Genomic DNA, 23632 nt, shown 5'->3' with positions numbered 1-23632 from the left:
GGAGGGCAGTAGACCAGTATGATAAGACATGGAGTGTTGGCAACAAAGGCATATTGGAGAGTGGAGGTTCCATCTAAATTTATAGCTGTGTCTCAGTATCTCTGCTTCTCTACCTCTGTATCTATCTATCTAGCCAGCCATCCATATAATTGTTCATGCCAGTTCAAACTTTATCTACAAGACAAATTCTTCCAGAGTCCAGCCAGTTTGTGGCCTTTGTACTAGTGCAGATAAAGAAGCTACACTACCACAAACATACACATACATACATTCATAAATTTACTTGTAATTATTGAATTTTAAAGGGAAAAGTATTTTGCCTTGAGATGATATAAAAAAGGTTGCATCAAAATTGGAAGTCATTGGGCTTCCCTGGTGGCGCAGTGGTTGAGCATCCGCCTGCCGATGCAGGGGATGCGGGTTCGTGCCCCGGTCCGGGAAGATCCCACGTGCCGCGGAGCGGCTGGGCCCGTGAGCCATGGCCGCTGAGCCTGCGCGTCCGGAGCCTGTGCTCCGCAACGGGAGAGGCCACAACAGTGAGAGGCCCGCGTACCAAAAAAAAAAAAAAAAAAAATTGGAAGTCATATCATTCCCCATACTCTCCTCTTCCTGTCTTCTTCCTTTTCTTTTTTCTGTTCTTCATCATATACATCTTCCATGATCTGTTTTTCTCCCATATTCCAGCAGTACCCAGGCATATCCCTTTTCTAGGGCAGAGTGGAGAGAGGGAAAGGGAAGGACCCTCACTAAGGGAGAGGGATGTCCAAGCAGTGTGGGTGTCCTATCAGGGGAGATTGTCCCCTTTTTGGAATAGTTAATAGAATCTATAAGACTAGCCAGTGGGGATGCTTTCTGATCACTGCCCTTATTGCTTAAGCTTGGCCGAGCCATTTCAAATACTGCTGAAACAGAATTATTTTGTTAAAATAGTATGTTAAATGCTATTATATGTACACATATTTGTTTCTTTTTTTTTTTTTTTTTTTTTTTTTTTGTGGTACATGGGCCTCTCACTGTTGTGGCCTCCCCTGTTGCGGAGCACAGGCTCCGGACACAAAGGCTCAGCGGCCATGGCTCAGGGGCCCAGCCGCTCCGCGGCATGTGGGATCTTCCCGGACCGGGGCACGAACCCGTGTCCCCTGCATCGGCAGGCGGATTCTCAACCACTGCGCCACCAGGGAAGCCCTGTTTCATTTTTATAATATATAAATCTACTGTTCAACTTTTATACTTTTGGCTTTCAGACAGAGTTTCAAGAATATGTTGGGTATAAAGTACAGGATTTCCTAAAGTTTCCAGACTTTCCCTCTCTGCCTCTAATAATCAAATCCTGTATATGTCTCCCAGACTAACTCATTTGCCATTTGACTCCACAGATTTTTTCCTATCTAATCAGAGTAAAAAATTGCTGGCTCCTCCTATAAAGCACTATTTTTTTTTTACCTTTTTGTGGCACTTATTTGATAGTTTATATCATAATTACTTGTGATTATGCTAATCTCTATTCTAATGCCACCTTTTCAGAGACCTTAGACATCTTTCTCGCCCACCCTGCAGATGCTTTGTGCTCTGTGCTAAAGCAAATATGAAAAAGAATAATTGACTGCTATAATACTTTTAGAAATTGGTAAGATTAATCAAATTAGATTATCTACAGGATTCTTTTAATAATAGTATGATGTTTGATGAGTTTTCATCAATATTAAGAATCAGTTAATGCATTTCAAGTCAAATAAGAAGTTAACAGAAATAAACAAAGATAAGATATGCATAATGTATCTCATGCATTCATGGTCTCTTTAACTTTAGACCCCCAGGTATTCTAGAGTTGACCAAATTTCCTAGTATGTATATTTTTTCCTCAGTGATCCATAGCTGTCTTCCATTCAAATTTCCAAGCATGCTTTTATCTGCTATTCACTCCTTAGCACACTCTGACACAGAAGTTATAGGAAGGTATTTCCTTTTTTTATCCCTTATCAAAACAGAACCTATATTATTGCATCTTTTGTCTGTCTCCTTTTGTCTATGTATAAGTTTAATACATTCAGGACTTGATGTCATCTTCACGTCTTACAATTTATTACTACACGTTGGCTTAACTGCTAAAGCCATTAGGTGAGGTGTGCATGCATTTGAGGAGAAAATTTGGTTGTTAATCTCAAAAGGGATATTCATCAGCCTCTTTTTTTAAATTCAAAATTTTAGCAAGGTTAGTACTACATAAGTTCTAGAAAAGTAATTAAAATCTTATTATTATTATTATTTTTTCGGTACACGGGCCTCTCACTGCTGTGGCCTCTCCCGTTGCGGAGCACAGGCTCCGAACGCGCAGGCTCAGCGGCCATGGCTCACGGGCCCAGCCGCTCCGTGGCATGTGGGATCTTCCCGGACCGGGGCACGAACCCGTGTCCCCTGCATCGGCAGGCGGACTCTCAACCACTGCGCCACCAGGGAAGCCGAAGTAATTAAAATCTTAAGGACAGGGTTATAATTATGATTTCTTGAGGAATAACATATAAATTCAGTTGAGTATTTTCCAAATCTTGAGATTTGCATTAAAAATAATGCTTCTTTTTGACAAAAGGTGTCAATAATGAAATAAAAAATAGAGTTAGCAGTTTAATCTTCCCTGTAGGAAGCAAATTATCTCATTTCTTACTCTGAAAATTAATAGATTTGAAAAGCAGACCTTGTAAAAAGCCTCACTTGCATTATTAAAATGGGCATCTAAAATTGAAAAATAAAAAAGTACTTTATTAGAATATTGATGTGGTAATGACTTTACAATTTTGGAGCACAATAGAAAATCTTTTCATATAGCTATTATTCCATTTTGCGTTGTTGCACCACAGTTTTAAAAATACCTAGTGCGGGGCTTCCCTGGTGGCGCAGTGGTTGGGAGTCCGCCTGCCGATGCAGGGGATGCGGGTTCGTGCCCCAGTCCGGGAGAATCCCACGTGCCGCGGAGCGGCTGGGCCCGTGAGCCATGGCCGCTGGGCCTGCGAGTCCGGAGCCTGTGCTCCGCAACGGGAGAGGCCACGGCAGTGAGAGGCCTGCGTACCACAAAAAACAAACAAACAAAAAATACCTAGTGCGTTTCAAAAGCACACAAAGCAAAATCATATTAAGAGAGGGGGAAGTAAATTAAGGAAAATAAAGGAAGCATCTCTTGCATGACTGGAAACTTTCATGACTGTTGTTAATAATGTGAAGGAAAATGGAGAGGTTGTAAGCTTTTTACTGAGGACATGGTGGGCCATATCATGCTTTTCTTACATTATTTTATCCAGTCCCCACAGTAAATGGCTAAATTGAGTTCTGTCCAGTTTTACAGAGAAGAAAAAATGGTGGCCAGGAGATATTAGGGTATCATTAGCACAAGATCACACATATAGTAAGTTGCAGGCCAGGAACTAAACTCATGGCTCTTCTTTTCTCACTGTTTTTAAATATATATTTTTTAACATCTTTATTGGATATATAATTGCTTTACAATGTTGTGTTAGTGTCTGCTTTATAACAAAGTGAATCAGCTATACATATACATATATCCCCATATCTCCTCCCTCTTGCGTCTCCCTCCTACCCTCCCTATCCCACCCCTCTAGGTGGTCGCAAAGCACCAAGCTGATCTCCCTGTGCTATGCAGCGGCTTCCCACTAGCTATCTATTTTACATTTGGTAGTATTTTTTCTGAATACCAAAGCACATAAAGATATTGCAGAATTGTTAAGGGTCAGTGAATACCAGTGGAATTATTCATCCCAATAATGTGATATCAGAAGAGCAATTTTGCAAGATTAAAATATATTATAATAAGGCAAAGAGGATGATATGTATTTACTTTTCAAATATGTCTGTTTTCTATTTCTATGACTGAAGAATATAATATAAAGGTAAATGTGGTAGGTTTTTAAAAATATTTTTTGAAAGTAAGGATTATTACTTTCTTCACCTATTTCCTAAAGTGGTTTAAAGGGTTTTCTTGGGAGATTAATTTTCTTTCTGTTTGCCAATGTAATCAAAATACGGCTGCATGTAAATGGAGAGGATTGACAATAGCACAGACTGTTTCAGAAACATGGTTCTATGGTATATTATTGTATATCAAAAACTCAAAAAATTTTAAATCAAAGTTTACAATACTTTAGTGAGTCATCACTGTATAAAAATATTTCTTCATCACTCTTATTTTTATGTTCCTTTAATATTTTAAAAACTTTAATGTTACCTATAAATCTTTTTGGTTTTGTTCTTGTTTTTGTTTTGTTTTTTTTTTTTTTACAAACTATCAATTATTCCATTAAGCTTGCCCTACAGGAAGTAAAATACTTATTAATTGATTAAAATATTTAACAGGCACCAGAAAATGCACTATTCTAGGGTCTGGGCATATCCACAAATCAAAAGAGCAACAAATTATATGCTCATGGTGTATGCTTTGTAGTGAGAGACAATTTTCCCTTGCAATTATGCCTAACTGTCATTATTATCATTAACTTTCATTAATTTAAATATTTTAACTATTTCCTTTTATCTGACTCCAGCTATCAAAGGCCTTAGCCTTTACAAGTGTGGTATTCCCAGAATGCACACTTGGGAAAATAGCTGTGAATAACCTAGCCACAGGAAAGAAATATTCAAAGTATAAATGACAAAATTCAGATTTTGTTTTGTGTTTATTTACTGGTTTGTTTCGGTTTGATTTGTGCATTTTACTTGCATTGATTTACTTTTGTAGGCCTTGCTTGGCCAGAACAAGATTTGGACATAATGGTTTCATCAAGGTAATGCCACCCTGTGAAACATGACATGGCCAGATGATAGGGCTTTCTTAAGCACATTTCTTCCCCCCATCATGGCCTTCAAACTGCAACATTAACTATACTGTTTAAACTTTTACCACATGTTCTTCCATGTTTCAAATAAATTGTCTGTTAAGTGGGCTTCGTGTTGGATGCTTCTCCAGATACAAAGAGAATTGCATATGTAGCCCTAATAATTAATTTTAGTCAATTGATATTCAGTAAAATTGTTCAAATGACAGAAATAAAATTGTTCTAAATTTTTGGGTTTTATGTAGTTAGTCTGATTGTTTGGAAAATATTAAATGGTAAGTTTAGGACAGTGTTATGAAAAACTGTGGTGTGAAATAGCATGATTTAATAAATTCATTGCCTCTCTAAGGCCATTTTATATCTGAATATTATTGCTAAGTATTATAGAATTGCTTCCTTTTGAAAATGTTTAAGGGTACGCTAAAGAATTCATTGAGAATGCAATTGATTTCTTTTCAAAAATTGCTAAAGTATGGGCTTAAGGACCCTTGATTATGGTTCTAAATTTTCAGTTAAATTTCCAACACCAGGAGTAGAGTCTGATGTCAGTATCTAAGTTCTTAGTGGGTCATTCCAACTGTAATAACATGAACTATTTAAAAATTGCTCTCTGGTGCTCTGACATTGAATGCAAATAGAGTAAAAATTGTATTACCGCTATTGAGCTTTGTTATTTCAGAAACTTTGTTAATTTTATGTATTATCTTATTTAATAATAATAGAAGTGAGAGACCTAAAGTATGCTGAATTATTCTGTACTCTCAGCTCCCTTGCAAGATATTATTATTTCCATTTTACAGTTTAGGATCAAGTAAAGTAACTTGCTAATTATCAAAGAGGTAAATTTACTTGCCCCAAATTGCACAGCAAGTATTGAAATTACAATTCAAGTCCAGGTCTGTTAGATCTGCCTTTGTTTCATAACTATACCATGTTATCTTAGTACAAATAGAAAGAGCCAGAAGGTAAAATGTAGAAGATCCTTTGATGCCAGTTTAAGGAATTTGGTTTTATCTGGAAAGCAATGGGGAAACCTGAAGCAGAAATTCCTCACTTTTTCTGAAGCCTCATTGTGTATCACTCTCTCTTTTTCTGAGTGTGCTTCAACATTTTCAAGCTCCTTTGAGTCTCTGGGTCTTTTCTAATTCTATTATTCCTGTACTGATTTGCTATACATTCTTTAAATCTCAGCTCTAATATTATTTCTTATGTAAAGTCTTCCCTCACCATCAGGTCTCCTGTAAGCTACTGTATTTTATTTTTTTGTTTATAGCAATTAAATATATATGTTGAATGAATGAACTAATAAATGAATGTGGTACATATTATGAGGGCAAAGTAGAATGTTAAGAAGAGGTGATTCTACAAGAGTATATTTCAAGAGATAGAGAGGCAAAGTAATGGTTTTCATCAAAACTGGAAGGCTTGACTGCAGTGATTGAAGAGGGAATTGAAAGGAAAGGATGGGTAAGAAGGATGTGATAAGGGATGTTATATCAAGATTTTAAAACCTAGGAAAATAAGAGACTTATGGCAAAAAGAAATAATCTTAAGGGGTTACTACTTTGACAGTAAAAAGAATGATTTTGGTTTAAGACATTGAGGTAGCAGGCGTGTTGAATTTAAGGAATTTGAATATACAAATTGTACTGTTCAGTAAAGAATTAGAATTAATGAGGCAAAATACTTATAAATATCTTTTAATTTTTCAGACTCTAAGGAATTCAAAGCAAATAATTTTAAACCACACACATATATGATTCAGTGTCTTGCACTTGTGCAACTTGATGGTAAAGTAAGAAATCTCAAATCTGAAGTGTTTGTGAGTGAATTCTAGATAATTGTTATAGCCTGGCAGAATCATTATTTGGCCAGTAATACCATGTGTTCCACTATTTGTCAGTAGTATTTGTGTGTGGTTGGGGATTAAGTGCTGAGGTTGAGGCAAATAAATGGCAATGTTAAAAATATTTCAGTCAATCAACAAGTATATATTAAGATCTTTTTGTGTGTGTGCCTAGCAATGTGTTGTTTGCCTTTCATAGACATAGTCCACGGTGTTTATTAGTGAACCAAAACACAATCCAAGGATATTCGTTCAACCATCTCAAGTAATGATTGTGTTTGATGACAAAAATGATGCTAATTGGTGAATCAGAAAGCATAAAGAAATGTTTCAAAATTATGCTGGTGAGGGAATGGTTACCTAGATCTCCTGAATCTATTTCTCATTTTACACAGGCTGTCTTTGAAATCCTAATGTTCCCTAAAGGCAGAGGTGTGAATAAGTACATTTCATATTATCATGTCCATTGCTTTGATAAGATATCTATATTATTCCTTCTTTTTCTCAAAGAGACCAAGATGGTTTTGATATTACTGCACTACCCTCCATTTTCTTTTACCTATTTTATCATATGCTATATTTATGATCAGAAGATCTTATCATAAGTACGAATTAGAAATATCTTCTAGGGGAATTTTAACCATTAAACTTAAAAGATCAAACTCATTCTAACTTTTTCCCCAGATATATTGCTAGGATAAGAAAACCAATGGTATTATGGTGATATTATGGTTGGTATTACGTTGCTACCAGAACTAACCAACACACACACTGCAGCGTAACCCCTGACAGTTTTCTTTTTCTTTTTTGTAACACAAGTGTCCGACTTAGGCTTTGATTGCAGATGCATCTGTTCAACAGGGCAGCCCCTTCAAAGACTGAACATACTGTCAGCTACAGGACTAGATAAAGGGCAGGTTGCCTCCCCAATCTAAGCCTCTTTTGTTTTAGAGATCTTGGCTGATTTTACTAACGGACCATTTGGGCTATTTGTTTTCGGTTCTCTTCCCACACATTAAATTATTGCTCTCATGTTTTAAATTCATCAATAAAGAGTGAGGCCACCAAACCCTAGACCACCACCCTCGACCCCAATAAAAGCAGAACTCTAGGCCCATGTGCTCTCTTTCTCTCTACCCTTGACTTTGTTGTGTGGCCCCAGGTGTGCTCTGTAATTTCCAGGTCTTGTAAGTAATAAATCTCAATTTGTTTTTCAAAGTTACCTGATGGTTCTTACTGAAGGGCATCTCACAATCATAATAAGAACCGCAAGAGCTGGTCCAACCACAGCATGTTATTGATAGGCTGAAACCAGCACAATAGGGACACACACACACACACACACACACACACACACACACACACACACACCCTGAAATATCCAGTGAAGTCTATTCTCATCTGATAAAATATTTACACTCCCCCCACTCCCTAACATAAATTTCAGAGTCTGAGGTAAATTTTTCTAAATGCTAAATATTTAGAAAAATTGATTTTGAAACTAAATATTCTAATGGGCTAAAGAACACACTGCTACATTATGTTGCAACAGCATTTATTCTTATTTGTGAAATCAGTATGATACATTGGGTTGGCCAAAGAGTTCATTTGGGTTTTTCCATAAGATGTTACAGAAAAACCCGGACGAACTCTTTGGCCAACCCAATACTTTGCTCAACATTTCACATCCAGTAGTATACTCTGATGATCCTATAAACTTTTCTAATACTATAGAAACCTTCTAATTTCTGAAAAGGAAAATTCCTGAGACTATATTCATTTGGGTAAAAAATTATAAATTATTATTTGGGCTTTGTATTAGTTTTTAAATGTATTGATGTGAGGAGTGCAAAGAGAAAGGATGGTATATCACATACATGGGACATTTTCCAGAATTATGGGTCAATGGGAAATTCTTAACCTCTCTGTGTCTCAGATTTATCATCTGTGAAAAGGAAAAATTCATGCCTACTTCAAATATTAGATTATTTCATGCAGGGTGACTAGAGGATATGGGAACAGGAGAATTACTATCATTATTCTGTTACTTTTTAAATTGGTTTCCACTTTAAACATATGCTACCCATTACAGGGAGTTTTCTCTATCACTTTCCTTTTTTCTTGCTTTTTATTCCTTCTTTATATGTTGCCTTTATACTTATTCTTCAAAGCCATTTCACAGGAAAGAAGGGATGGAAAAATCCAGTATGAGAGTTGGTCAGAGTTTGAAAGGGCAACCACTTTCTTTATCCTCCGTAAGTCCAGTAAACAATAGTGACAGCTAAAATATTATGTTCTTCGTTGTTTAAGAAATTCTTTAAAAGCTGACTCAGTCTTTGAAATGTGAAGGATGTTTTCATAATGCTTCACAATATAGTCAATCACAGCTGTATTAAAGCAAACATGGAATGTTAATTACATAAACCGTATAGTGTGCACTCTGGCTCACCAACTAAGCTCCCATATGCCATTCCTCCATCCTAACAGAACTCTGACTTTTTCTAGATTTCTACTCTTCTCATGCAGAATCTATTTGGCTCAGGGGAAATCAGCCCCAGGAGTTAGCCTCAGATGGTTTCAGCGAATTAATCATTGCATTACCTTAAAGTCACAGGTTCAATAGAGGCATATGGTCAGAGCGACCTATAAAGTTAAGGATGCTTGATTGGAACACTGAGATTGAAGCATCCTCTCTATTTTTCCTTCTTCTGGAAGGTGTTATACATTAAAGTGGGACTCAAAATGGCTGCAGTTATTTTATCACCCATGTGAGGACAAAGCCAATACACAAAGAAAACAGACTCAATATAATCATAGGAACTAGAATCAGAATCTGAGATCTTCTATCCCTCTGGACTTCACGTTATATGAAAGAGTCAAATTTCTAATTTTAAAGCCAATTTGGGTTGGATTTTCTGTTACTTACACACAAAGCCATCCTAAATAATAAAGGATAGGATTTGAAAAATTTAATATAATGAGAAAAATTGAGGCTTGGATTAAGCAATGTGATGTGTCAGGTCCAACAGTTAAGTTGTTTGTTGCAGAATTAGAAGTTGTCCTCAGATCTCCTCACCTATTGTTATCCTCTCTCACAGTAAGTGCCTTGCAGTAAAGCTCATAAAAAGAAAGTATAAACAATAGAGTTCCAACGTTATCATATTGTTCCACTTTGCTAAGAAACAGATAAAAACCCTCAGCTGATTTCAAAGGGAATCGTGTCTCCTGTTCTTGTCTCCATGGACTTAATTACATGCTTACCACTTCTGAATTTATATCTTAAGTCCAAATATTTCAGCTGAACTCCTCACTGACATACTCACATACGTCGTTTAACAGGCAGTGTATTACTGAGACTAGTACAGCCAGCTGAAATACCAGTATAAAGAGGAATGAGAGGACTTGTGATGTGTGAGATTGTTTATACCCTGACTCTTGGGAGATTTATTCCTGACTTGATACACTGATAATTGTTCTTCAATATTTTTAAATACCCCAAATGTAAAACATGTTTCTGGCTAATTTCTTTGACTTACAGTTCATAAAATTGTTAATCAATCTTCTAGACACAATAATGTGTTTGATACCTTTCCTGACCATATTAGTTATTGCTATAATGTGCTACCCAAAACTTAGTGGCTTTAAAAAAAAAGCAATTAAACAAGTAAAATAAGAGAAACAACATTAAAATTTAAATTACAATAAACAAAGAAAATGAAGAAATAAACAAAACAGAAAAAGAAGAACAAAATACATAAAAAGGAGAAAAAAAACAAAAGAAATAAAAAGAAGAAAACAATCCTTGTCATTACTTATGAGGCTACATATTGACTGTATTGTTCTGCCGATCTGGGCTGGATCACCAAACTTTTTGTCCTTCTTCATGTATCTGATATCTGGACAGTGAGAACATCAGTTGGGATGATTGATTCATCTCATCTTTGAGGAGAATAGTCTGGGTTTGTTCTCATGGCAGAGGCAATATTCTAAGAAAGCATAGAAGAGCTCTAGACCCCTTGAGGTCTAGTCTCAGAACTGGCATAATGATTTATTAGTCATGTATTTTAAATTTGCTCAGTGTCCTAGCATAAATTTCTTTATCATCAATTTTTTTTTTTTACAAAGTTTAGAGTCATTAGACCGGCATTCATCTCTCTTTATAAGATGAATAGGCAAAGAACCATAGCATAAGGACTGCCTTCATCAATAACAAAACAATGACAACAATAAATCATTACTCTGACGACAATACATTATTTAAGCTCTGGAGTATTTGAACTTCTCTTTAAAATACATTTAGGAAAGGATCGAACATTTTAGGAAATACTAGTTCCTTGCTCCTGAAAAGATTTACGATTATATTATGAAGAAAGAACAGGATGCACTAAATAAAAATTGTTAGAGTGAGAATTATGACAGAGGCCCTATGACCAGCCACAGATTTAGTGCTTTGCTTAAAAGGCTCACAGCACTGAGCATATAGTAATACTGAATGGCTAAGATTTATTGCAGTGACACAGCAAGGATACATAGCTGATTCAGTAAGGGAAAAAGACACATCAGGCAAAGTCTGGATGAATTCATCAGCAGACTTCCCAAGCGCTCCCTGAGAGGGCCTCACGGAGCACATCCTCCCTTCCAGCAAGGAAATGTAGTTAACACATGCACAGTGTTTCTACTCAGGAAAGAGCTGTTTGATTCTATTGTTTTCACTGGGAGCTGGTTACACAGACACAAAATCAACCATAACTACTGCAATTCTATACTCCCAGAAAGGAAAGCAAGTGTTTAGTGCCCAAAAGTGTTCAAAAGCCAATGTCCCAGGGAGCCAAGGACCATCCCTATAAGCAGGTGTTTCTAAGGAAAACAGCCCACCTATTACCTGAATTAAAAGATTGCTGGAAGCCAAATAAAATAGAATCAGCAATGTTCCAAAGGTAATCAGTGATTTGGAAAACAAACTTGAGAAGAATGCCTACGATATTTAATCAACAAAGATAAGAGACTGTGGAAAACATAAAAATTGAAAAAGTAAAACAGAAAGTAGAAAACAAAATGCATGTAAATTTTTAAAAAAAATCTTTACTCCCTTATTTTTCATAAGACAGTAAAAGAACAAAATGTAACAGAAACTGATCTAACTTAAAATAGGGGGGAAAGGCTTTTTTAATGTAATACAGGTCATTAGTTTGAAGGTCACCATGTTTATGACAAGATTTAAAAAACTATTATAAATATATTAAAATCGTGAATTCTAAGAATAAAAAAGTAAATACTTGGTTTTGTAGAAATATGAGGGTGTTTATGTTGCTTTTTTCATTCAAAGAAATGAAAATATCTTTAAAATTTTTTTAAGAATGAGAATATGAACATGACAAGCTTGTATATAATAAATGCATAAATATATCAAAATTTGGATCTAAAAGATGATGGCATCCATCTCTTATCTTGAGCACAGCGTACCTTTGGAAACAGAATTAAAAGGCTACAAAAAGGTCCCACTAAATTTTCTTAAACTTGGTTCGCAATGAGTCAGGTTACTACTGAGAGCAGAGTGACAGTCATACTATACTAGGATGAAGGGGGAGTATGTAATGCCACTTGTTTTTTTAAAATCAGCTTCCCTATAACAATAGACTAAAAATGGTTCTGTTCTAAAACTGGCGTCAGAATTGAAATCCAAAAGGATTCTCACATAGAACCAGAAGGGCTAATCAGAGTATTCATCAGATTTCATGGGAATGTTCAATTATTAAACATCATATTTCTTCTGCCTTGCTGCTTCTTCTTTTTAACCCTCCCTATCTTCTCACCAGTTCCAATGCTGAAGGATCAGATAACTGTGCTCACTTTCCTGCTCAAGTTCCAAGGATAAAATTAAGAAAGCATTTCCATAGTGCTCGCTTCGGCAGCACATATACTAAAAAAAAAAAGAAAGCATTTCCATAAATGAAGGTAGGACTTAAAGAGAACACACACATAAAGTCCCAGAGAAAATGGCATATGTGGATATAGCCATCCCCATTAAAAGATAAAGCGTGCTCAGAAATAAATCCAAAATGGGGTCTATCATAAATGGCATTTTAAAACAACACACACACACAGAATAAAAAGTAGAGAAATATAATAGCATCAAAGGCCTAAAAATTATTTACTTTGCAAGAAGAATTTGTCTAAGAAATTAAAAACAATCTTAGATTAAAACTTTTCTACTTTCTAAAAAAATTTTTAAATAATACAGGCTTTTTAGAACAAAACAAAACATAAAAGAAAATAAAATCTAAAAGGACAGATGAAAAGACAATGGAATGAAATGATAGCTGGGGGTACAAATTAAATATAACGATGAAAACATTAAAACCATTCCAGAAATTAAATAAAAGAAAAATTAGAAGCAGCAAAATGTAAACTCACATGATAAAAATAAAGTTAGTCAAAGAGGATAACTTCGAGAAAAATGGGAAAAGATCAAAAAGCTGTCAAAATTCAGTAAAGAAGTACGAAAAGCTCAAAATGAAAATAGAGAAAATGATACATGGAAAGCAGACAATGATATAAACACTTAATGCATAAAAGTGTGTATTTTTAAAAAAGTAAGAATATGGGGCTTCCCTGGTGGCGCAGTGGTTGAGAGTCCGCCTGCCAATGCAGGGGACACAGGTTCGTGCCCCGGTCCGGGAAGATCCCACCTGCCGCGGAGCTGCTGGGCCCGTGAGCCATGGTCGCTGAGCCTGCGCGTCCGGAGCCTGTGCTCCGCAGCGGGAGAGGCCCGCATACCATAAAAAAGTAAGAATAAAATATGAAAAAGAGATATTAAAATATATAATGGAAGAATATTTTTTTGCAAATTTAAGAGAGAGTTTTACAGGAGATTTAAAGGGTTTAATGTGTACTAGAAATGAGAGAAAATGAAAGGAATAGTAAACCACAAACAACACAACATCCTGATGAATTTACTGAACCTTAAAACAAAAACAAAAGAATACTATAAACATCTAGACAGAAAAAACAGATCATTTACAAATATAAAAATGTCAGTGATATCTCATATTTGTATACATCCACAGTGAGGGCATAATAGAGTGTTGTAAATTCTAGGCAGTTTAAAATTTTTAAAAAGGATGTGGCATAATTTTTTAGTTCTTTTAGCCACACTATAAAAGTTAAATTTACAGGCAATATCAGGAAGGCAGGCCCAGGAATGCTCTGCCCTTTCATTATCAGTCCAGATTTGGGGGCTTGGCCTCTGCGGTCCATGCTGGAGGAATATGATTTGGGGTCTGTTATATTACTTGTCGTGTGGGAAAAAGCTCCTGAAATGGGAAGAAATAAAGCCAAGAAGGGCTAAGGAGTGATTGAAGTTGGATATAAGGAAATACTGGCTAAGTTGAATCTTAGTTTAGTCATCAAGGCTACATTTTGATAGCTGCTTCCTCAATCCTGTGAGTTGCACTAGTTCTTTGGACCAAGAAATTTTCCTTTATCCTTAAACAAGTTAGACTTATTTTGGTACTTGCAAATGCAGGAGTCATGGCTAATAACCCAAGTAAATACTTTAATATTAGAAACTAACAGTTGTGATATTAGTATTAAAAGTTTTGTCTACAAGGTACAAAACATTCAATGAAACAAAGAAAGGCACTTTATCATAACCAAGAGCAAAATGAACAATGGTAATATAGGTGCCAAGAAAGTTTTGGCAAGAGTAATTCCAGAGCAAAATATGTAAAGCAAAAACTATATAACATATAAAAGAGAAATCAAGAGTTATAGAGTAATTTTGGAGGAAATTTAACTATATTCCTCTCAACATTTGGCCAAATCAAGTAGCTATGAAATAAGAAAAGTCATAAAAGCTTAGAATTATATAATTAAGATGATTTATTAGATTTTAACTGTATGTGTATATATATATGTATATAAATATAATAGTGAACTTTTAACTTTCACTCCGAAAATTTAAGCTTAATCCATGATTTGAGGAAAATTTTTAGTTTTACATGCATATATGAGAAAAGGAGAAAGATGAAATTCAGTGATCTAAGCATCAATCTCAAGAAGTTAGGAAAAAAAAATCCCAGCAAATTAAGTTTAAAAAAAAAGCCGGGGCTTCCCTGGTGGTGCAGTGGTTGAGAGTCCATCTGCCGATGCAGGGGACACGGGTTCGTGCCCTGGTCTGGGAAGATACCACATGCCGCGAAGCTGCTGGGCCCGTGAGCCATGGCCGCTGAGCCTGCGCGTCCGGAGCCTGTGCTCCGCAATGGGAGAAGCCACAACAGTGAGAGGCCCGCGTACTGAAAAAAAAAAAAAAAAAAAAAAAAAAAGCCAAAAAAATAAATAAAGACAGCAATCAATGAAACAGCATCAAACACACAAAAGAGAGGATGTAGTAATAAAATGTGTAAAACTTCCTGGCAAGTCTGATCAATAATATTTTCCTTGAGAGCAGATTGATTTTTGTTTATGGCCTGAAACACTTCTTGAGGTAAATTATCCTGAGTCCGAAGATGGACTGAGTGGGTTACGTACGCTACTCCTACTGACAGCTAGTCTGTTTCTGGTTCACCCTCATTCCTTTAGGGCTCCTACTAGTAGCCTGCAATTTTTACCAGAGGCCCTTCTCCTTCTCAGACTTCTGACTTTTCTCTCAAGCCCTATGAGACCTCTAAAAACTCCACTTGGTTTATTATCTTTTCTGACACCAATTTCACTTTTAGAATCAGCAGTTGCTTAAGGGAAAAAAGTGGCCTTAAGGTTTGAGTTAACTTCTTTCGTCTTCTCTTCTCTTCTTAGTCCAGCATATTCTCACTGTTGATAATTTCCTGAGGCTTCCAAAGAGATTAAAAAACATATTTTGTCCAGTTTATTGAAATATTCTCAGCAGGAGCTACAGTCTCAGACAGTCTAGCCTATTATTTTTGAATGTGAGTTCCCATCTAAGTAAGTTTTAGATCAGATTAAATACCAAGACAGAAATTATGAAACCGCTTAAGAACTTTCCCTGTTGGATGAATTTTATTTCCCTATTTTACATCTTTATGGAGCCACAGAGGGCAATGAATTTTCTATCTTCTCATTCTGACCCTGACTCCATCTCTACATTTCATTATCTCAGTGCCTGTCCTTGTTTCTCTGAAATTATCCTGGTGTCTGTCCTTGTTCACTAGCTAGCACCAGTCTATCAGTTTGCATGCTTCAGAAACTGACATCAGACTCCCTGCAGAGATCTGACAACACATTGCAGTCTGTCCTGGACAATAGGTGAACTATGACCATAGAGCTTTGTTGCCACCAGTGCGTATAAACACTGATTTAATATTAACATTCCAGTTGCTTTTCTTTAAAGGCTATCTTCCTAGTCTCTTCTTTATATAGGCTGAAAGTATGTAGTTGAAAGGGTGATGTGTAAGGGCTTAGCTTGGCTATATTTTAGTAATCCTAGATGAAGTATTTTGGCAGTTCCTTGACACTCTGTGGAGTTATTTTGTGACTATTGACAATCACAATTTTGGAGCTCAACAGAAATTTCCAGAATAACAGGAAAAATTCCCTACATTTGCTTGTATTAAATTTAGTTAATTTTGGTTGGAAGTATCTGATGAATTCATTAATCTGAGACTTCAGAAAATAATGCAGAATACCAAACAAGACTCTGGAAGTCCTACATAGATATGCTTTTTTGTAAATGTAGTCATAACTAAATGTTTGTTATACAGCCCTGATCCTGTTTGACTGCCAGTTCCTTTATACTAAGAATAAGTGTCTCTCCAGAACATGGTTAGTGCTGTGATTCTTTATTTTTTCCAACAAAGAAATACTTAGAGCTAAGGAGAATGGGCAACTATTCCGAGAATTTTGCATTATATTTAAATCTTATGCAGCTTGTAGTACTCCCTCACTTCATACTACCCAATATTTGAATAAAATTGCCTCACCAGAAAGAATGAAGTGTTTATCTGGTGTCTTAGTGAACCTTCCTCCTCTGTGTCCCACAGTGATTGTTCCCTTTGAGAAGAGTAATCTCAGATTAACTGGCCACTCTAGTGTGACTGCATATAAATATCAAATCATTTAATATTTACAAAAGCATTTAACAAATGAGGAAACAGAGGCACAGAGATGTTGACTGAGTTTGCCAGCATGGTAAATGGCAAACCCAGAGTTCCAGGAGCCATTCAGTCTCCATATCTCCTGCTCTAAGCCCCTGTGCTCTCTGGCCATGGTTCTGGTACTAGTCCTTAACTGCCCTGCTGTTCCATACACTGCCCTTCCTCCTGCCACAGTATTTTTTCTGGTATATAGGATTCTCAGACTCTTACAGCATTTGCATACTTTTTCATTTACACAAAACATGTTGGGAGAGTCTCTGTCGATACCTAAACTTGACCACTCTTTCTCTGATGTACCTCTAGACACTTCTATCATAGAAACTAGAGCACTTTAAAATTTATAATCCACTTAGTGTTGCCCCACTAAACTGTAAGATCTTTGACTCCTAGGACCATGTCTAATTTAACTCTATGTTCCCCACATCCTGCATTGCATCTGATGCCTTCAGCCTGCTCGACAGACGCTCAAAGAATTAAACAATTCAAATATGCTTTACCCCTAAAAGCTCTCTGTACTCTTGTTTCTGCTCTTTTGGTCATCTTTCACTGCATTCTCTGCACTTCATACTTCTGTACATTAGGTCTTGTCATGCCAAGACTTTTAGAGAGGATTCTTTGTCATGTGGGAGAGCTAGAAATCTGCATTTTCTCTTCTGACGCCTTCCTCCAACGGTAAGATTATAGACAACCAGTTCTAGTCACATTATCATTGCATGATGACCTCCTGCCTTCCAGAATTTCCCCTTGGGCCTAAGGGCATTGATGCTGTTGGTCAAACTTTTGTCTAGTATGATTATGCAACTATTCTCAATATTCTGGTTATATTGGCCCTCTGTATGTCCAAGAAATGTGCACGGACAGCACTGCTGTTTCTTCTGTCTATAGAGTCTGCACATGATTGAGTTTGTCACCATTCTGCAAATGAGAAGGGAATTTGTTCATATTCTGCATCCATCACTAATTAGGAAATGGGCCCTTACCAGACACTGAATCTGCAAATGCCTTGATCTTGGACTTCAACCTCCAGAAATGTGAGAAAATTAATTTCTGTTATTTAAACCACAAAGTCTGTGTTTTTTTTATGGCAGTCCTAGAAAACTAATATAGAACTCAGTTTTTATCATTCATCGCCATTATCACATATTGTTGCTTAGAATTATTATTACATCTTTCCATATGCACAGCTTGTCTTCCCAACAGATTAATAGCATTTTCAAAGGCAGGAACTTACCCTGTACTTTGTTACTTTCTTAACAATATTCAGCAATACAATGCACACAACAAAAACTTAATGAATATTTTTGTTAAGTCAGTTAATGACTTGCAGTAACATTTATCTTACTGGTAAAAAGTTTGACTAATTCACAAAACATGGAAGTGAAGTATTTCATATCTATCTCATTTCTACCTGTATATTTTATTTTTAATAGGGAATGAGAAAGGAAAATCAAGAAAAATTGATTGATCAGGCTTTCATACTTTTACATTTGTCATAAAATTTATCTTTACCCATACTTATTATAAAACCAAGATAAAGAAATGAAGCAACAAAAGAAGAAAAAAATTCTCCTTTTGGGAAACAGCTTTAATTTTCACTGGTTTTCTTCCTTAATTCCATCAAGACTTCAAGGTATGGTAGTGTCTGAAGAGCAAGAGAATATCAGCTTTTAGGTCACTGGAGTATTATTTAATGGAGAGAAAATGTAATTTTCAAGAGAAAACAGTATACTAATCTGGTAATGACAAATGTTACTGAAAAACAGTAAGTTTTGTACTGTGTGTAACAAAATGGAGAGAGCACATCATTTGAGCTCCTCAAGACTGAATCAAGTTACTCCTTTAACACTGGTGAATAGTTTGGAGACTTAAAGACAAAACAACATCAATTGGTATAAGCTACCTATGATGCTTTAAGTTGTTCATTTTTATGTCAGTAATGATATTTCTTAATGGCTGTAACTGACTTTATTTGGTGAACAAATATTAAATGAGCTAGCAACAATGGATCTATGATTTAATACCAAGCATAAGTTGCTCAATTATGGTCAGCTGAAAAGGCTATAAATGTATATATCCATGGCTAAATCAGACCTGGCACTAAAAATTTCATCCTGATTAACTTGAGTTTGTCCTATTATCATGCGTTCATTAGTTCTAGAATTATTTTTCATATATTGAGCCATGGAATTGAGTCAACCGTGATTTTACTTAATGTAATTTATATGTATTCTAAAGTCATCTATTGTCTTTGAGTATATAGTATCTTTTAGTATAAAAAAAAATGGATAAAGAAACTAAAGATTGCCAGCAAACCACCAGAAGCTAGGGAGAGGCAAGGAAGGATTGATTTTCCTCCTACAAATTTCAAAGGGAGCGTGGCCCTGGCAACACCTTGATTTTGGACTTCTAACCTCCATTTGTCTTACAAATACATTTGTAAGACAATACATTTCTGTTGTTTTCAAGCGCACACACAGAAAGTGGACAGAGATTCTGAATTGTGGTAAAAACAGAACATAATTGTGGTAAAACAGAATTTAAAAAGTAAAATAAAACCAGTGAGTCAACATGGTAATTAAATAAATGATTGATGTTGAGTGTGTATAACCACAAATGAAAGTGAAGACTCAGCATCTATTCTCAAATAAACTTTTATTTTTAGGTGGCAGGCAGAATATAAATGAATGAAACATATTTAGTATAAATATATTTAATGTAAATATATTTATACTACATGAATATATAAATACATGAAATATATTTAGCATTTATAAAATTACAAATGTGTGAGTTAATTGGATACAAATTTAGTAGGGACATTGCTGATGAAACTGAATAGAGTTAATCAGTCATAGCTTTCTATATGAGGCCACCTTGATGATTCTTTTTAAATTGTACTGTGATAAGACTTTCAAGAAGAAAATTTTTAAGTAATATCTTTGGTGGCTACATAAATATAAGATCTGAAGATAAAGGTGTTCCTGCTAAAGCTTTTGATGATTAAATTTGTATCAGCTTCTCTCTCTCTCTCTCTCTCTCTCTCTCAATATATATATATATATATATATATATATATAACTCTACTGCTATTTCTTCACCTTCTTATGATTATTCACATTTGTATTCTAATTAGGAAAACACAATTAACAACAATATCTAATATGATAGATTAGTAAAATAATATAATGCTCTGTGTACTTCCTCTTCCTCTTTTAAGACCAGTGCACATGTTGCCTCTGTGAGTAGGAATATTGGCTTCTTATAACTTATAGGTGCATCTTTCTGGAAATTGCCCTCGGCTAAAACGGAGCTATCTTGCCCAAGACACAACACTTACCCCAAGAGAAACCTGTATCCAGTGACAGGCCAACAGTGAGGTACAATGCTTGGCCATTTGTCTTGGTTGAGAACAATTCCAAAGTACTGATCTTTCTCCAGAGGTCACTGTGGGATGGGCTGAGGGTGCTGCTGTAACTGCTTTACAATTCAGCTTTTCTTGCTGGCCTATCCTCCTTCCTCACAGGTGTTGCTCCTGAGAACATTCCCCAAAATACCTGTGGCATTCAACTCCTCTCCATCTCAGAGTCTGTATCCAGAGAATCCGGCCTAAGATTAAATGAAGGTGGTCTATATTATCATACTTACAATTTGAATATTTGAGAAACAGATAGAACTCCTTCTTTGTGTACAATATTCGGGGAAAGAAACAAAAGGTTTGCAGTTTTGGAAATAGTATGCGTATATATTTTTAATGATTAGAGTCAGTATGTGGACACATGGGAGCCAAGGGAGAAGTAAAATGACATGAAGAGTCCTGTCTCCTATCTCTAGATATCTGGCATCTCTCCTACTTTATTTTATTTTATTATTTATTTATTTATTTATTTTTCTGTGGTATGCGGGCCTCTCACTGTTGTGGCCTCTCCCGTTGCGGAGCACAGGCTCCGGACGCGCAGGCTCAGCGGCCATGGCTCACGGGCCCAGCCGCTCCGCGGCATGTGGGATCTTCCCGGACCCGGGCACGAACCCGTGTCCCCTGCATCGGCAGGCGGACTCTCAACCACTGCGCCACCAGGGAAGCCCCTACTTTATTTTATTTTATATTTTGTTTTTTAAGTGAAATGAAAATTTATGGAATGGACACTAGCATACTTCATAGAATTGAAGGAAGAACTGTAGGCATCAGTGCATTTCTGAAATACTGAAACTTGATACTCTTGGGATGGTCTCTGCTGTCTCTCTCTCTGATTTTCTTCTTTTGCTGCTTCATGCTCTCTGTGTGATGGGGAAATGTGCTCTGGGATTATATCCATACAGCTCTATGACCATAGAAAAACAAAGTATCTCTACCCCACTCCACATGCATGGACGCGCAATACCTCCAACCCCATTATACAGGTACATTAATTCCAGTTAAAAATCAGGGAAATGATTCCAGTTGTCCTTTCTTGGATTATTATGTCCACCTCTGGATAAATCTTTTGAAGCTAGTTTATAGATTTTTGAGTCTTCCAACTTAGGTCACATGCCTGGGGTCAGGGATTAGATTCTGTCACCAGAAGAGAGGAGGAGTGTTGGGCAGACAAAGACAGTAGGCACCACAATAACTGAAATGAACATGTTGATTAGAATAATTTGAATAACTGCTTTTGTTCTCTATATTTTTCTTCCCTCTGGGTAGAGGTATAAGAAATAATTTAAGTATATACAAGCTTTGGCATTAACAAGGGCAAAGCAAGAGGGAAGTGGGCATGGAGAGAGGCCTAGTGAATCTTTGGGAACCAATTTAATTTCAAAAATGTTGTAAAAATTGCCAGTACTTTAATGTTTATCAAGTATCTGCAATATTTTACAATTTTAAATTAAATTAAATGAGACCTTACTATTTTTATGTTTACAAAAATAGACCATGAATTTGTAAAGGTTTAGAAAAGTGATGTAACAGGACTTGTTCTGCTGAAGAAACATAAACTATGAAATTGATCCCAAAATAATGTTTAGAAGTAAATTTGCTAAATGTCAGCAATGAACAAGGCTTAACTTTCCACTTACTTACCACCCCATGTCTAGTGAATACTCAGTAAATCTTTTGGATATTGCTTAATGAACTCTAATGTCTCATTGGACTTTAGATAGCATCTCCACTCTCTTGCCTTTTGTCCTTATCGCTTCATTACTAAGAAGGACAGAAAGCACAATATTAGCAGCATCCCCAACAGATGTAATTTTCAAATTTTTTTTCAATGGAAGAACATTCCTTGATCTTCTCTGTGAAATTTCCAGTACTACCAATTTAATTTAACTTTTACTTGTTGAAGACATAAACTAAGGGAAGGACTTTAATGAGACAATCAATCTCCTTTAATATTTAATAAAATTTTGTGCCTGTGGACTGTGCTTGTTTGTGCATGCACATATATTGAAAGAATTTCCAAAGCATCTGTGAATCAAAAATATTTTTAAATGGCAGTAAAGGATGTGGGAAACAAAAAGTTATTACTTATTTAAATAAAAATATTTCAGCAATTTTAACCCTTAAGACCTAGTTCATTCCATTGGAGATCTACTATATACACTGCATAATACTAGTAACACTATTTGCAAAGATATATCAAGGACTTGCTCAGAGCTGAGCTCTGTTCTGAGCACGTTCCATACATTACCTAATTTAATCATCCCCATACTACAGTTGAGAATATTGCAGCTTAGAACAGTAAGACTTGCCCAGAGTCATACAAGAGTGAATGAGTCAGAATTGGTATTCATTTCTGGTTCTAAAACCCCCTTTTTTTTTTGTGCCAGGAATAAAGTAGGCACTAAAAAAAGTGAATTGAATTAGATTCAATTTTTGATATAAGAAACATGTGATAAAAGATAAGTGAAACATATTTACCATTTATTATACTGTCCTTCAAGTAAGTAAGTTATAATATTCCTTCTGCCCATCTCGATCCCATAATTTTTTTTTCTAATAGTTTTAAAAATATGTGATAAGGGATTGCTCCTTTAAGCTTCACTTATTTATTCAAAAAATTATCAAACTACCATTGTATGCCAGGCATTGTATTGTGAATTCAATGGAGGCATAAAGAAGACATTGTCTTTGTCTTTTGAGGACCTACATTCAAGCAAGAGAAACAAACAATAAACAATTTTAAAATAAACAAACCTCGGGCTTCCCTGGTGGTGCAGTGGTTGAGAATCTGCCTGCCGATGCAGGGGACACGGGTTCGTGCCCCGGTCCGGGAAGATCCCACATGCCGCAGAGCGGCTGGGCCCGTGAGCCATGGCCGCTGAGCCTGTGCGTCCGGAGCCTGCGCTCCGCAATGGGAGAGGCCACAACGGTGAGAGGCCCGCGTACCACACAAAAAAAAAACAAACAAACAAAAAAACAAATAAAATAAACAAACCTCATAGCTTTAGCTATAGTGTTCAAGGAAGCCCTATCCTTTTTATTATTTAAAATTAATTATTAAATTGCACTGAACTTACCAAATGAGTTCTTTAATTTCTAAGGGATTATATGCATTTTTTAAAGAGGAAGGATTTTGAATGTATAAATTCTAAAATCATCTCATAAATATCTGTTCAATACTTTAGACAGAAAATGAACTGTGTAGTTCATTTAGTTCAATCTTTTCTTTTTAAAAATGAGGAAACAGGGTTCCTCATTAGTTAAAAGACTTGGGAATTACACAGCCAGAACTGGGACTAAAAGCCAAGTGTCACGTATTCTGGGCTAATGTTTATTCTGTGACACAGCAGAGTCTTTGTCTAAGGTCTTACGGAATGGAGAGTTCTGAAAGGAAGCTGGGCTTTGCCTAATGAAAATCAAA

The sequence above is a fragment of the Kogia breviceps genome, chromosome 12, assembly GCF_026419965.1.
Source record: "Kogia breviceps isolate mKogBre1 chromosome 12, mKogBre1 haplotype 1, whole genome shotgun sequence".
NCBI lineage: Eukaryota > Metazoa > Chordata > Mammalia > Artiodactyla > Physeteridae > Kogia > Kogia breviceps.
This window is presented reverse-complemented; position numbering follows the sequence as displayed.